Genomic DNA, 12000 nt, shown 5'->3' with positions numbered 1-12000 from the left:
TCCAAAACTGCACGCACAGTAGCAGCAGACTGCTTCTGTAAGACCTCTCTGCGTAGTCTCCTCTCTCTCCCCCTCTCTCTCTGGTTCTCGCTTTCTATTTTTGTATCTGTCTTGAGCCGCATCCTCCTCCCCCTCGCCCCTTTGTTGTTTCCAGCATTCTAGATTTCACGGCCTTTATCGCAAGTCTTCTTTTTTCAGATGTGATTTCTTTGAGTGCTCAAGCTTTGATATTCGTAGCGCGTGCTCGTAGAGCACTCTGGTCGTTTTCTCCCCAGCCGTAAACCGTCCCATCGGCGCCTGCGAACTATCGCGTGCGCAGTCAAATGGCTCGCTGGGTTTCCCGACTAATGCGCGCCTGGAGTGTGAGACGACCCATAAAGCTGGAAAGGAATGGTGGCGGGCTGCTTCGACAAACAGCACACTTGCAGGAGCACTTCGTCAAGCTTGGATAAACAACGACCCCCTTCTTTCTATTTTAGGCTTCGAGAGAGCAGCGTCCCCAAGTCCCAACAAACGTCTAAGAACATGGGGATGGCCAAAGTATTTCGTAACTATATACCCCAAAACGCAAGTTTCTGGAACATGTTCTTACACCCGCCGCGGTGGCTCAGTGGCTAAGGCGTTGGGCTGCTGAGCACAAGGTCGCGGGTTCGATTCCCGGCCGCGGCGGCCGCTTTTATGATGGAGGCGAAAAGCAAAAACGCCCGTGTGTACGAGATTTCGGCGCACGTTAAAGATCCCCAGGTGGTCAAAATTAATCCGGAGCCCTCCACTACGGCGCGCCTGATCGCATGCGTTGCGTCGGCGCGTTAAACCCCACAATCGATCAGTCAACATGTTCTTAGCCAGATACCTGGGTATAGCTTTTCTTCCCGTGGTTTACGACATGTTGGAGCCGAGAATTTTCACGGTTAAGTGCAGATACGTGTGGAAACGGGCCAGTTAGTTGAACCTAAATCGCCTGAATAAGCTTCAAACCATGATGACTTGTGTAGCTTAAAAGACGCCGTTGAGCGCCGCAAGCCAGAGTATCTATAAACTGGCGTAGTATCTGAAGTTTTTCTTTTTCTGTAATTACCTAATTTGTGTCGTCCCTTGAGGTAAAAACGCGTCGTGACTTACGGGACTCGCGAAGTAGTATTTGCACCGCACTTCCTCTCCTCCCATGAAGGATCTAGCCAGTGATGTCGCCTGGATGATCTTGCAGTTGGTTTGGGGTAGAGTTGTGGTGGGAATGGGGCAGCTCTTTCTCCAAGATATGCTTTAAGAAAACTGTTTTGTTTCTTTTTTCTTTCATGAGAAATCTAGTAGAGCCCAGTAAAGCTTCAAGTCAAAAGAACTGTCATTGTGAAGGAGGACGTAGCTGTGTCGTTAAAGGCTATAACAAGAACTACAAGCAACTCTACGGCACTGTAAACAATACTTTCATTGTGCGTGAAGCCCTTCTCAAGAAAACATCTAGAAACTCTTCTGAGGCATGGAGACAGCTCATGATTATGTGGCAGGCATGTCGAAATATCACAGTGAGAATTGACAAAAAAACTAGCATGTAGCCGTCTGTCTCGCATCCGAAGATGAATGCGGACGAACAATGATAAGTAAGCAGCAGCTAACAATTGGAAATAGATGCACTAATTGAACCAGCATAGCGTGCACAATAGAACAACACTATTATGGTAAAAAGGTAAGCAAGAGGTAGAGTGGCTCAGAGAGATTTACAAAATAAGGAAATAGAAGAGCATTTATGTGATCTTACCCATTTTAAGCTCCCAACGGTCACGTTATTTCTCAGGTTGTATCAAAGCAGTCACAATGTTATTTACTGCTTAATCTCCTTGATGCTAATATCCAGCCCACTAGCATTCAAGCGTGTACTTCGGTGAGATGAAAACGCAGCCTTCACTTAGTCACCTCTGTCAAATTTTGATAAGCCTTCGTACAAGTAGAGCTTCAATATCACGTGCCTTTGTTGTCTCGCAGGGTTCAAGTGTAAACACTTCATGGACAACAAAAGGTGTTCCTTTCTGGCCTTTCTCCTTTTTTCCTGCATAAAATGTAATGGTCCTTGGTTCTAAAAGAGTGCTTGGAATGTTGTTGAAGGAGCAGCACCCGAAGGCAGCTAGTTATCGGGACATAAAAGAGCAGAACGGCAAAGCAACTTTTGCGTGCTCAAAGCCCACTCTTCGCTCCCTGTCGAAGAATCACGAATCTGGTGCCGACAACAAACCTGCCCACACTATAAGTCCCCTATCCTCACCCACATCTCCCTCTCAAGCTTCGCGCATAACAAGTTCCTGCCACCACTGGCCCCCTCGTCTTCCTGTGTCCTCAACACCATGCCCCTCTCCCTTCGCCTGTCCCCGAGCAGTGAAACTGTGCGTTGACCAGCGCGGACATACCGGAGCGGCGCAGCCTGATCCAGCAGGCCACACGAGCACCGGCGGCGCGTGGCTTCGTGAACTGCGGAGGCCACTCACCGTATTTTACGTCTTTTTCTGTTTAATAAATGTTTTACCTAACTAATCTGTACTGTTATCTTTAACTTTTTCCGCCATGTTCATGTTTTCTTTTTTCTTTCATTATTCAATTGGTTGTAATGAGATGTGTCGGCCGTTGGTGCCTGCCCTCCGTAACGTCCCCTCCTGTAGCATAATCAAGATATCTGAAGCAAGCGAAACATTAACTCCACCTATTGAGAAGGTCATCAAGATGAACGGGACGCTAAGCACACGCTACTGGGTCCTAACAAAACACTTTTTCCGTGCTTAATTTCCAAATGCAAGTGAGGGTCATTACAACGCACCTAGCATCGCGTTTGTACTTCGTCGCGCTTGCTCCGGCCTAGGCGGACCAAGAAGGAGTGTGAAAAAAAGCACGACTGCAGCAACCCTGGTGCCAACAACGCCGACAGCGCCTGCGCCAGAGTGTCGTCGAGTAGAAAAAGTTGTGGAGTTAAAGGGGTCCTGAAATACCTTCCGCCGATGCATGGATGTACATGTAACCAAATAAGACAATGTATTAGCAATCTCCTCCCGCAAGAATTTTCTTAAAGCGATGAGTATTAGCTGAGAAATCGTAAATCAAAAACCGCGCATTATCGTCGCGCCGCGTTTCCTCCTCTTTTCAACTGTTGACGGCGCGCCAGCACTCTCTCCCATGATGCTGCGCTAGTCAGCGGTGACGTACTTCCGCATTACGCTCCTCCGACTGCTATCTGCTACGGGCAAGTTTTGTTGACACCATGAATTCCGCACTCCGCTCAAGGATGGATAAGCGAACGAAAAATCTGGCCGCATGTCCACATGTGCGGTGGCCTGGCCTTGCCCTTTCGCGGTGTGCGTTGCTGCAGTGCAGCACGTGACTTTTAATCGGCGGCGAACTCGCAGCCGCTCGGGGTGGATCGTGCGCTCGGTCCCTTTCATGCACCGCGCACTGTTTATCCAAAAAGCGCCGTATCAGATGTGGCCCCGCTGGTGCCGGGTGTTATTTTGCGGTGGTGGTAATTCCTGCCGGCGCCATGTGAAAAAGACATTTTAAACCGTTACAGAACCCGTGCGCAAAACGCTTCAATCATGTGACCAGTTCAGCTTGGGGCGACGCGTGGTGGAGAGCGGCAACGTTGGCAAAACATGCTCCGGCGTGGCTCTGAGCTTTCTAGCGCTGGAGCGAGCGCCTTTCTTTGACGATCTCAAACATCGGTTGCCTTGACAACAAGGCACAAACCGGCCAGAGGTCAGTTACGCTTGCGTGATCCCGGTTCAGCTCGGGGCCCCACCTCGCGACATGTGGGCACTGCAGTCGTACCACTCACTCTCATTAGGAAGTGTGAGATGCGTTTGGCATTACAGGAGGCGATAATGTGTGTGTTGTGGACGCCTTTGTTTCGCGATGAAATGCGACATTGTGCTTCTGCGGGTGGATAGTGCTTCCCATGGTCTGGATTATCTTTCTCGAGCGACGTACGACTCAACCTCGCATGGGGTATGTGCAGTGTGCGTGGCTAAAAGCCATCTCGGCTTGCGCGCCAGAGTTAAGTGACTTGCTGTTCGTCCCCGCAAACCGCGCGCGAGGTGAGTGCCAAATTTACGACGGGCAGGAGGAGGCAACCCATCGTCTGTCAATCGCGGTTCAGACTTGCAACGCATGTTGTGACGTTGTGTTCGTTCGAAACGCATCTCTGGATTGTTTTGAAGTGGAAAAAAATGTATGCGTCAAACCCGGGCATTCGGCTCAGGGCGTTCTCTGCGATTGCACGAAAGAAGTGCCACGGGGCTTCAACGCTTTCTTTATGGAACGTACTCCGGTAAGAGAATATCCATGTCGTGTTATGGCCGTGTTGCATTCAATACGAACGGTTAAGCGTTTGTTTACACTTGTTTCGTTTGTCGTAAAATGTCCAAGCACTCCGGCACTACGCTGGCAGATCAGCCGGCGAGTCGACGCTGAGCAGACGACTCATCTCTTTGCCGGAAGTGCGTGAAAAAGCCGCCCAATAGCAGGATGTCTAGCTCATGACGAACATCGGGGAATCGATGATGTAGACATGTGAAGATGGCGCCGTCCAAAAACACGAAGGAAAGGGTGAGAAAAAAGCGACAAACTTTGCAACAAAGGTGTGAGCTTTCCGCTGCTCGTAAAAGAGTAATACTTGGCCCAGATGACCTTGACGACCCAATCTAACGATTGCGCTACTTCATTTAGTGTGCTCAAAATGCCTTTCAGGGCCCCTTTAAGTGAAAATATCTTTGGACATGTGGCGCTTTTCACAACATCGGCTTCCCTCAGCCATGGCGACGTTCGCTAAGGATCAGAAATAGCAAACTCTTTGAGTGGAACCCTTGCTCTAACGCCACATCGCCTCTCTGTTACTCCCACTGTTCTTTCCCAAGTTCGGAAACTCGGCATTCATAAATTGCCAAAGCGCGTCGAGATGCTGGCAGCAAGGGTACTCCTTGAGAAACCAGGCATTTTTTTTTTCTAATCTCTTAGAACAGCCACAAGCGCCACGGAAGTAATGAAAACGAGGACCAAGTGTACAACTGTTTATAGGAAAAATACTTTTCTAAAAGTTGTCTTTGTACCACTGTCCTCCCTCTTCTCATTCATCCGACGCTATTCTCTCCCGCGTTCCGCATCCCTTCCGCAACAAGGCGACCGGAGCAGCGAACGCACTGTGCAAACACCTTGTGCCCCGAGGGCGCAGGCCTGGCTGCAGCGAACGTGGAAGAGTAATCGGGAACATTTCCGTCCCCAAGCGCCATAAAAGCTCTCTTTGTAGTGAACTACGTGCGCTCGTTAACTCGCTGGTTGAAACGCCTGGAGCTCTGCAGGGGTGAACATGGCTCGCGTATATAGTCGCCGGCGACCAGTTTTCTCGCGCATCTACGCGGGTGCTGCGCCATGGGTTCGGGATACCGAATTCCTGCCAAGTGTATGCAGAGAACAGAGACGTGGGTAGATTCATTCCCACTCTACTGCATATTTATCAAAGCAACGTTTACTCATTTAGAATGCCGCTTCCACAAGGATTTGGGTTTGTCTGGCGGGGGTATAAAAGCAGCGATTATGAAACTCAAAGTTTCGAGTTCACGAACTTTTTTTCTAGCATGAAGGTAAAATAAATGCAAGGCTTTTTCGAAGTGGTTCACTTTTTACTTTTTATTGAATCGATAACCGCACTTCAATCACCGACCTTCGATGCCTGGCTGCCCTGTTTCCAATGCTGCCGCTAACCTGTACCCGTGCGTTTCTTTTATCCAAACATTTAATTTCTTTTTTTTTGTGGTGTTCCCATCTCAATGGCAATACAGAAACGTTCTCGTTCAGGATATAATCGAAATGCGTAATAATTCCCCAAAATCACGGATATATACCGCAGCTGTATCGCCGCTCGCGTGATAGAGTTTCGACACACCCGAAGCGTACTTTGCTCAGGCATAATATCCCTGCGCATAATCCTCACATTTGATGAGTGGGCCCCACAACTTCTAAGAATAAATTTAAGAACAGTTTTAATGCTTGCATTTCTTCTAATATTTCATATTTAAATAAAAAAACGCATTTCCTCGTCCTTCACGCATGGGCGCATTCGGGCCCGATATCTTTTCCGCCCTGTTTCTAGATGGGGATGTCATTCAGCAGTGATGACAGCTGCTTGTTTCCCCTTATTCGCGACAGACATCGTTAAGCTTTCTTTTAGGAAAATGGAGTGCACTCCTTGTGCAGTGGCTGATAATTGAAACCTGTTATCTTAACTGCTCAGCTGTTCAGGCTTGAGCTTGGTCCGGTGGCGTTAGCAAAAAAAAAAGAGAAACAGGAAAAAAGGACTGCGGCGGATGTAAAGATTACAACGTTGCAGACAGTGAAGCCGGTATTTGTGCCTGTTAGAGCGTGAGCTCAAGAGTGCATATGCGTATGCGCGCCCTTTACTATAGCATAATGAAGGTGATAGCCATAGCCTTTCTTGGGGTAATGAAACGCAAGAAATTGGAGCAGCTTGCACTAGGGGTACAAGGCTGGAGAAACAGCGGTGGTGGGGGTCGACTTAGCTTTATGTCTTCTGGGATCCGTGTGAAGAGCCGACCGTAACGACCTTGTAAAATCCGGCTAAACTTGGCTTCACCCCTCAACACCTAGATTAGCCCAGCAACCACATCCCAACACCTAACAAAGCTAACCAAAGCCTGGAAACACCTAGACAAACCGGAAAAAGCTAGGTCGACCCCCAGCCCCGCTGCTTCTCCAGCCTTGCACCACTAGTGCAAACTGCCCCAATTTTTTTTCGTCATTTCTCGGGTCTCGGGTCACATTTTTTGAACGCGCCAATTCAGAAGGCCTGTAACAATCGCTTGTAAAATGCGAACAAAACCCCGAACATAAGCATTGCTTGTATTTGCATTTTAGTGAATCGACATCAGGATATTAAAACGAAATTCGCGGGGCTCTATATGCCACAGCAATTGGCAACACAAAAGGCATTTTCACAAGGCAACGCAGCGTGTCTCAAGATGGTGGGTTGGCCAGTGGGTGTACATGTTTGATGGTAATCGGCTAACCGAAGACGAGAGGGAAGTCAAGGACAAACCTAACGCGCCTCCTCAAATAGTTGACAATGTTTGCTGTGTCTGAACTATAGCAAAGGCCTGCTGATATTTGACGTTGCTTTCGTTTAGGGTACACTTTAACGTTTTGCCGTATCAAAGAGAGGTTGTGTTCTACGTCTGAAAAATTGGTTCTTGACCATTTACAAGGCTACGAAGCAGGCTGATGAAAAAAATTACGCCCACCTCCTCTCGCGGGAACCCTGGTATGATGCCAGTCTGAGGGGGGTTCAAGCGCAAGCGGAGAGCAACCGTCGACCGAAAGGCCGCCGGGGAGCGGCACACCGGTTATATGCGCAGCGCGTCCGAAGGAGAGGAGGCCGCGGAGAGAGAGAGTGCCGCGGCTATGACGCAACACAATCCAACACAATCCACTTTAATCCAATCCAAGCCAAGCCAAGCCAAGCCAAGCCAAGCCAAGCCAATCGAATCCAATCCAATGCCTCTCGCGAGAGAGTGTCCGCTATCGGAGAGGAGAGGGGAAGAGTGGCTGCGGACAACAACAACGGACGCACGCAGGAAGGACAGGGCCGCAGACAAGAGATGCCCTCAGCGTCGCATATAAAAGTCTACGATAGCGCTATATGCGGTGGTGCAAAGTCCTACAGGTATCTGCACCAGAGGGCGAAGCTACAACGAAGGTATCGCGGAACAACGAGCGGACAAAATACGGAAGACAGGAGGCTGCACATCTGGGCTCGCAAGTGAGAGAAACTAGGTGGCGACACTGTGGGACAATCCTTGATTGCACCCTTGGCCTGCGAATGTCTTGGGCTGAGGGAGCTTACTTGCCGGAGCTGTCTACAGAGAGGAATCAGATGACACCGGAGGACGAGGAACGTCCAATAGGCAGGCACGCAACTTTCGAGGGAAGGAGGTGAGTGTGCACAGAGCTTCCACGGGAAGACGAAGTGCTCGCCAGTATAAAACAAGATTGATTGATTGATTGATTGATTGATTGATTGATTGATTGATTGATTGATTGATTGATTGATTGATTGATTGATTGATTGATTGATTGATTGATTGATTGATTGATTGATTGATTGATTGATTGATTGATTGATTGATTGATTGATTGATTGACAATCTTTGTGAGCACGCATGATTTAGCATCCTCACCTCAGCACGCTTTAGCAGTTGTGGGCCAGTTCTAGCCTGCGCTGTATGCGAGCCACAAGAGTAAGCTGATTGGCAAGGTGGACGCCTGAGTCAGACGGGCTGGCCGGACCGAGCGAGATGCGAAAGTTTGAGAGAGAGAGGTGATACGACATAAGGTGTATAGAACGAACATTCCCACTGTACACGAATATTATTCGGATAGCCTGCGCAATAATGGGAAGCCATAGAAGAGTCGGTGGAGTGGGATGCCGGAGATCGGCTTTTGCGCCTTTCAAAATGGCAAATGTCCGCACCTTGCGGGGAATAACGAGAGGGAGAGTAAAAAAGAGTACTGACGCCGTGCATCTTGGAGATGTAAGCAGTTGAAGAAAAAGATTAACACTCTGGAAAGAGACAATTGTTTTCTCAAGCAGGATAAAATTAAGAAAAAAACAGAGCTTTCCAACGGAATTCTTTGGTGATGCAACTCTTGCTGGACGTCGAGAAACTTCTGTATAACGTCGCATAATACAGAGCCCGCAAAGAAGTTCGGTCGAAAGAAGACGTTTGGAATTTTACGAAGCACCTGAACCTGCCCTCGTAATGAAAAGGACTTCGCTTCAACCAACCCTTGAGCCCCTCACCGTTTGCGCAATGCTAAATTCTCTTTGTTGTGCAGCATGTGAAATAAACTGGCTAAACAAGCTACGCAATATTACCGATGGGGATGACGTCAAAAAACCTGTGAACATGCATTCCAACCTCTATGCCCAGAAGGCTTTGTCTGAATAAGCGCCCACACCCGCGTCTGATATTCCCGGCTAATTTCATATTTCCGCGCCGTTCGGGGAAAGCACCCCCCTCCCCTCTCTTTATTGAGACCACACCCCGAAATCCACCATACCCAGGCAACACTGGCATGCTACAGCTGGTCTATAATCCAATCCAACCCGATTATGGTTAGCAGCCCGATAGCACTATCTCTTCGCCCCATTACTCGTTTTTCTTTTTTGTGGTGTCGGTTTATTTTGGCGGGAGCATGTGCTCGATTTGGTTGCCGAGGCATGGGCGGGCCGCCGTACCTGGGGATACTGTGGCACGGTCATGCAGCGGCTGTGGAACTAGAAACACACTAGATGGCCCAGAGGAAGGCGACTTGCAGTGTGGATTGGCAAATGTTGGAGCCAGGGCACCAGGAGACCGGGGCGGACTTCAAGCGAAATTCTGCTTGACTTTTCAGCGGACTTTTCTTTTCGACTTACTCAGAGGAGTCTTTTGAAGGTTTGGAAAGCGATGACTCAGATAGGTGCATGTGCATTCCGCATTTTTTTTTCAGGCAGGGGATCGTTGCAGCCGCCACCTTGAATTGCGGTCTCGTTCCTCACAGCCCCCCCCCCCCCCCCCCACACACACACACGCACACTCTTGGTCGGTAATCTCGACTTGCAAGCAAGGTGGCGCTTGCACTGGGTTTTAGAGTATATATATTTTTAATGCTAACGAAATTACCATGTCGCATTTTTTACAGCTCCTTGCGAAATCACAACTGTTTCAATTGTTCGTATTTTTTCTAAAAACAGGAAAAAAGAACGGGATTTTTATGCCCCTCGAAATTATCTGAAAGTTTTCATCTTTACTGCAGCTGCCAAAGAGGGTACTTTGCATACGGGGGGGCTTGTCATGTTTAGCGGCTACGGTAAACAATGTATAATTTCTTTTCACACATCTGCGAAACAAGCTTTCCGGAGCAGTAAGGAAGCACAGAACATACGAACAAATGAGTCCACACAGGCAACACCGTTTACGCCTCAGCGTCAGCCACCTCTTACGAACGCCAAGCGACATGACTGCGCAGTACTTTACGAGGATTCGCCACCTTCAGGCTGAACACTTACGCGCCGCATTCAGGGCAGCCTCTGCGTGCTGGGGGAAATTTTTGCATGTATCTCTCCGCTTTAAATCGAGGTATTTGTCCTCGAACCAGATAAAACAAAACGAAAAGAATCAAGGACAGGCAACACACTTGGGCTTTTTGGATGTTGAAGAACCGAGGCGAGGACCGCGGGACGTGAGCGAATCTTTAATGGCGGATGGGACTTTACAATGATAGTGATAGTAGGAGGCAGCTGCTAATGGCCACCTCTTCTTCCTTTCGGATTTTTCCAACATCCTCCCGGCCTCGCGATAAATGGCGGAGGAGAATGGGCATTACGTGAAGAATTGCAGTTTTCAACGGTCATCAAGCACTCGTCTTTTAACACTTTCGTCTAAGGTCCCGTGATCAGTTCAATGTGCTCAAAATCCTTGTCATGAACGTCGTAGCATCCCTGTGTTAGTCTAGTCTATACTTTCGTTTCCATCGATGCTTGGTGCGTTTGTGATACCTGCGCCTTGCAGAATCTGAGCAGGGTAATCGACTCGATTGCACCGTCGTCCGTCCTGGAAGACGACCTTGCAGACTTCGTACAAACTTCATGCGGCATGGTCGTCGGGTTGACTGTCGGGTCCTAAGGAAATTCAAGTGCCGGATGTGAACGAGCTTGATTCCTTGCTTTTAGTCTCACATTGTACTGGATCACACGTTTCGGTTGAGCCTTATTTGTGCTACTTGTACTTGCCTGTGGTAGGGTTGTCCGGCTTCGCCATTTTCGCCTTCGTTGTTTTGGCATCGGGGTTATAAAATCTTCACGTTTTGTTCTATTCAATAAAATCCCCTCCAAAGTCGTGTTTCCGTGATGGCAACATATAATTGAACGATCGACGGGTGCGCCTGTAACTGCGGCAATCTGTCTCGTGTTTCCGTGATGGCAACATATAATTGAACGATCGACGGGTGCGCCTGTAACTGCGGCAATCTGTCGATGTTTCAGCAGTGTTCTTTGGTTCACCTTCGGTGTTCCCTGAGGTCGCTCGTTGTACGCTGAGCACTTTTTATTCTCTTCAAAATCTTCCGCAGAAGACGACGTCTCTTTAGGTATCTCACTGTGTTGCCGTCGCTTTTATCACTCGTTACACTCATTGGAGGTAATGAAGCCGGTTCATCGTTTGCAGCGTCAACTGTGAAAAAAAGCTCAGGTCAGTTCGTCTGGACGAGCATCAGGAGCGGCTGTCTGCACTTTGTCAGTTGAGGCCTTATGTTCGTCTTTGAAGGTACCAGCTCGTTCGGTGACATGGGGCTCCTGACGATCGTGTTTGGAAGGTGCCGCCAAATTGGTGTTTTTGTTAGGACGGCCACTGCTCTTTAGTGCTGACTCTTTGTTCTTTATGGTGCTGTTGTCTTGTTCGGAGGCTATTGCTACAGTGTCATTGCTAGGATATTTTTGTAACTCCGGGAACAAACGCTCCATTCTAAATTTTGTCAGCAGGATTGAATCTTCGAATTCTAATGATGCTTCATATTCTTTCTCTAAATCGTCCAGTTCGACAAGCTCTTCAATTTCACCGTCCAGTTTCTTCAGGATTTCATATTTTTCTAATAAACGTTTTTTCAGGAACATTAGCTCACCGATTGATGATGTCTCGTCAGTCATGCGGGATTTAATGTCGTCGATCAGTGCTTTGACGTCCTGTAGGATTAGGCCTCTTGTTTGGCAAAGGCCTTGCAGGTCCATTCTCGACGTCGTTAATGTCTCGGTGGTCGTCGAGAAGGATCACGCTCGGTTGAATGTTGAAGCCGTTGTCGTTGATGTTGAAGCCGTTGTCGTTGTATTTCAGTGGTCTACGCGAGACGTCCGCGGAGAATCGGTAAATCGTTGAGAGCTTGGGGTCCGCTGCACGTCTGGCGCGTCCTCAAGTCCTT

This window comes from Haemaphysalis longicornis, unplaced genomic scaffold (genome assembly GCF_048455015.1).
Source record: "Haemaphysalis longicornis isolate Haplotype H1 unplaced genomic scaffold, Haemaphysalis longicornis Haplotype H1 scaffold_9, whole genome shotgun sequence".
NCBI classification, from domain to species: Eukaryota; Metazoa; Arthropoda; class Arachnida; order Ixodida; family Ixodidae; genus Haemaphysalis; species Haemaphysalis longicornis.
Note: the sequence above shows the minus strand (reverse complement) of the source record.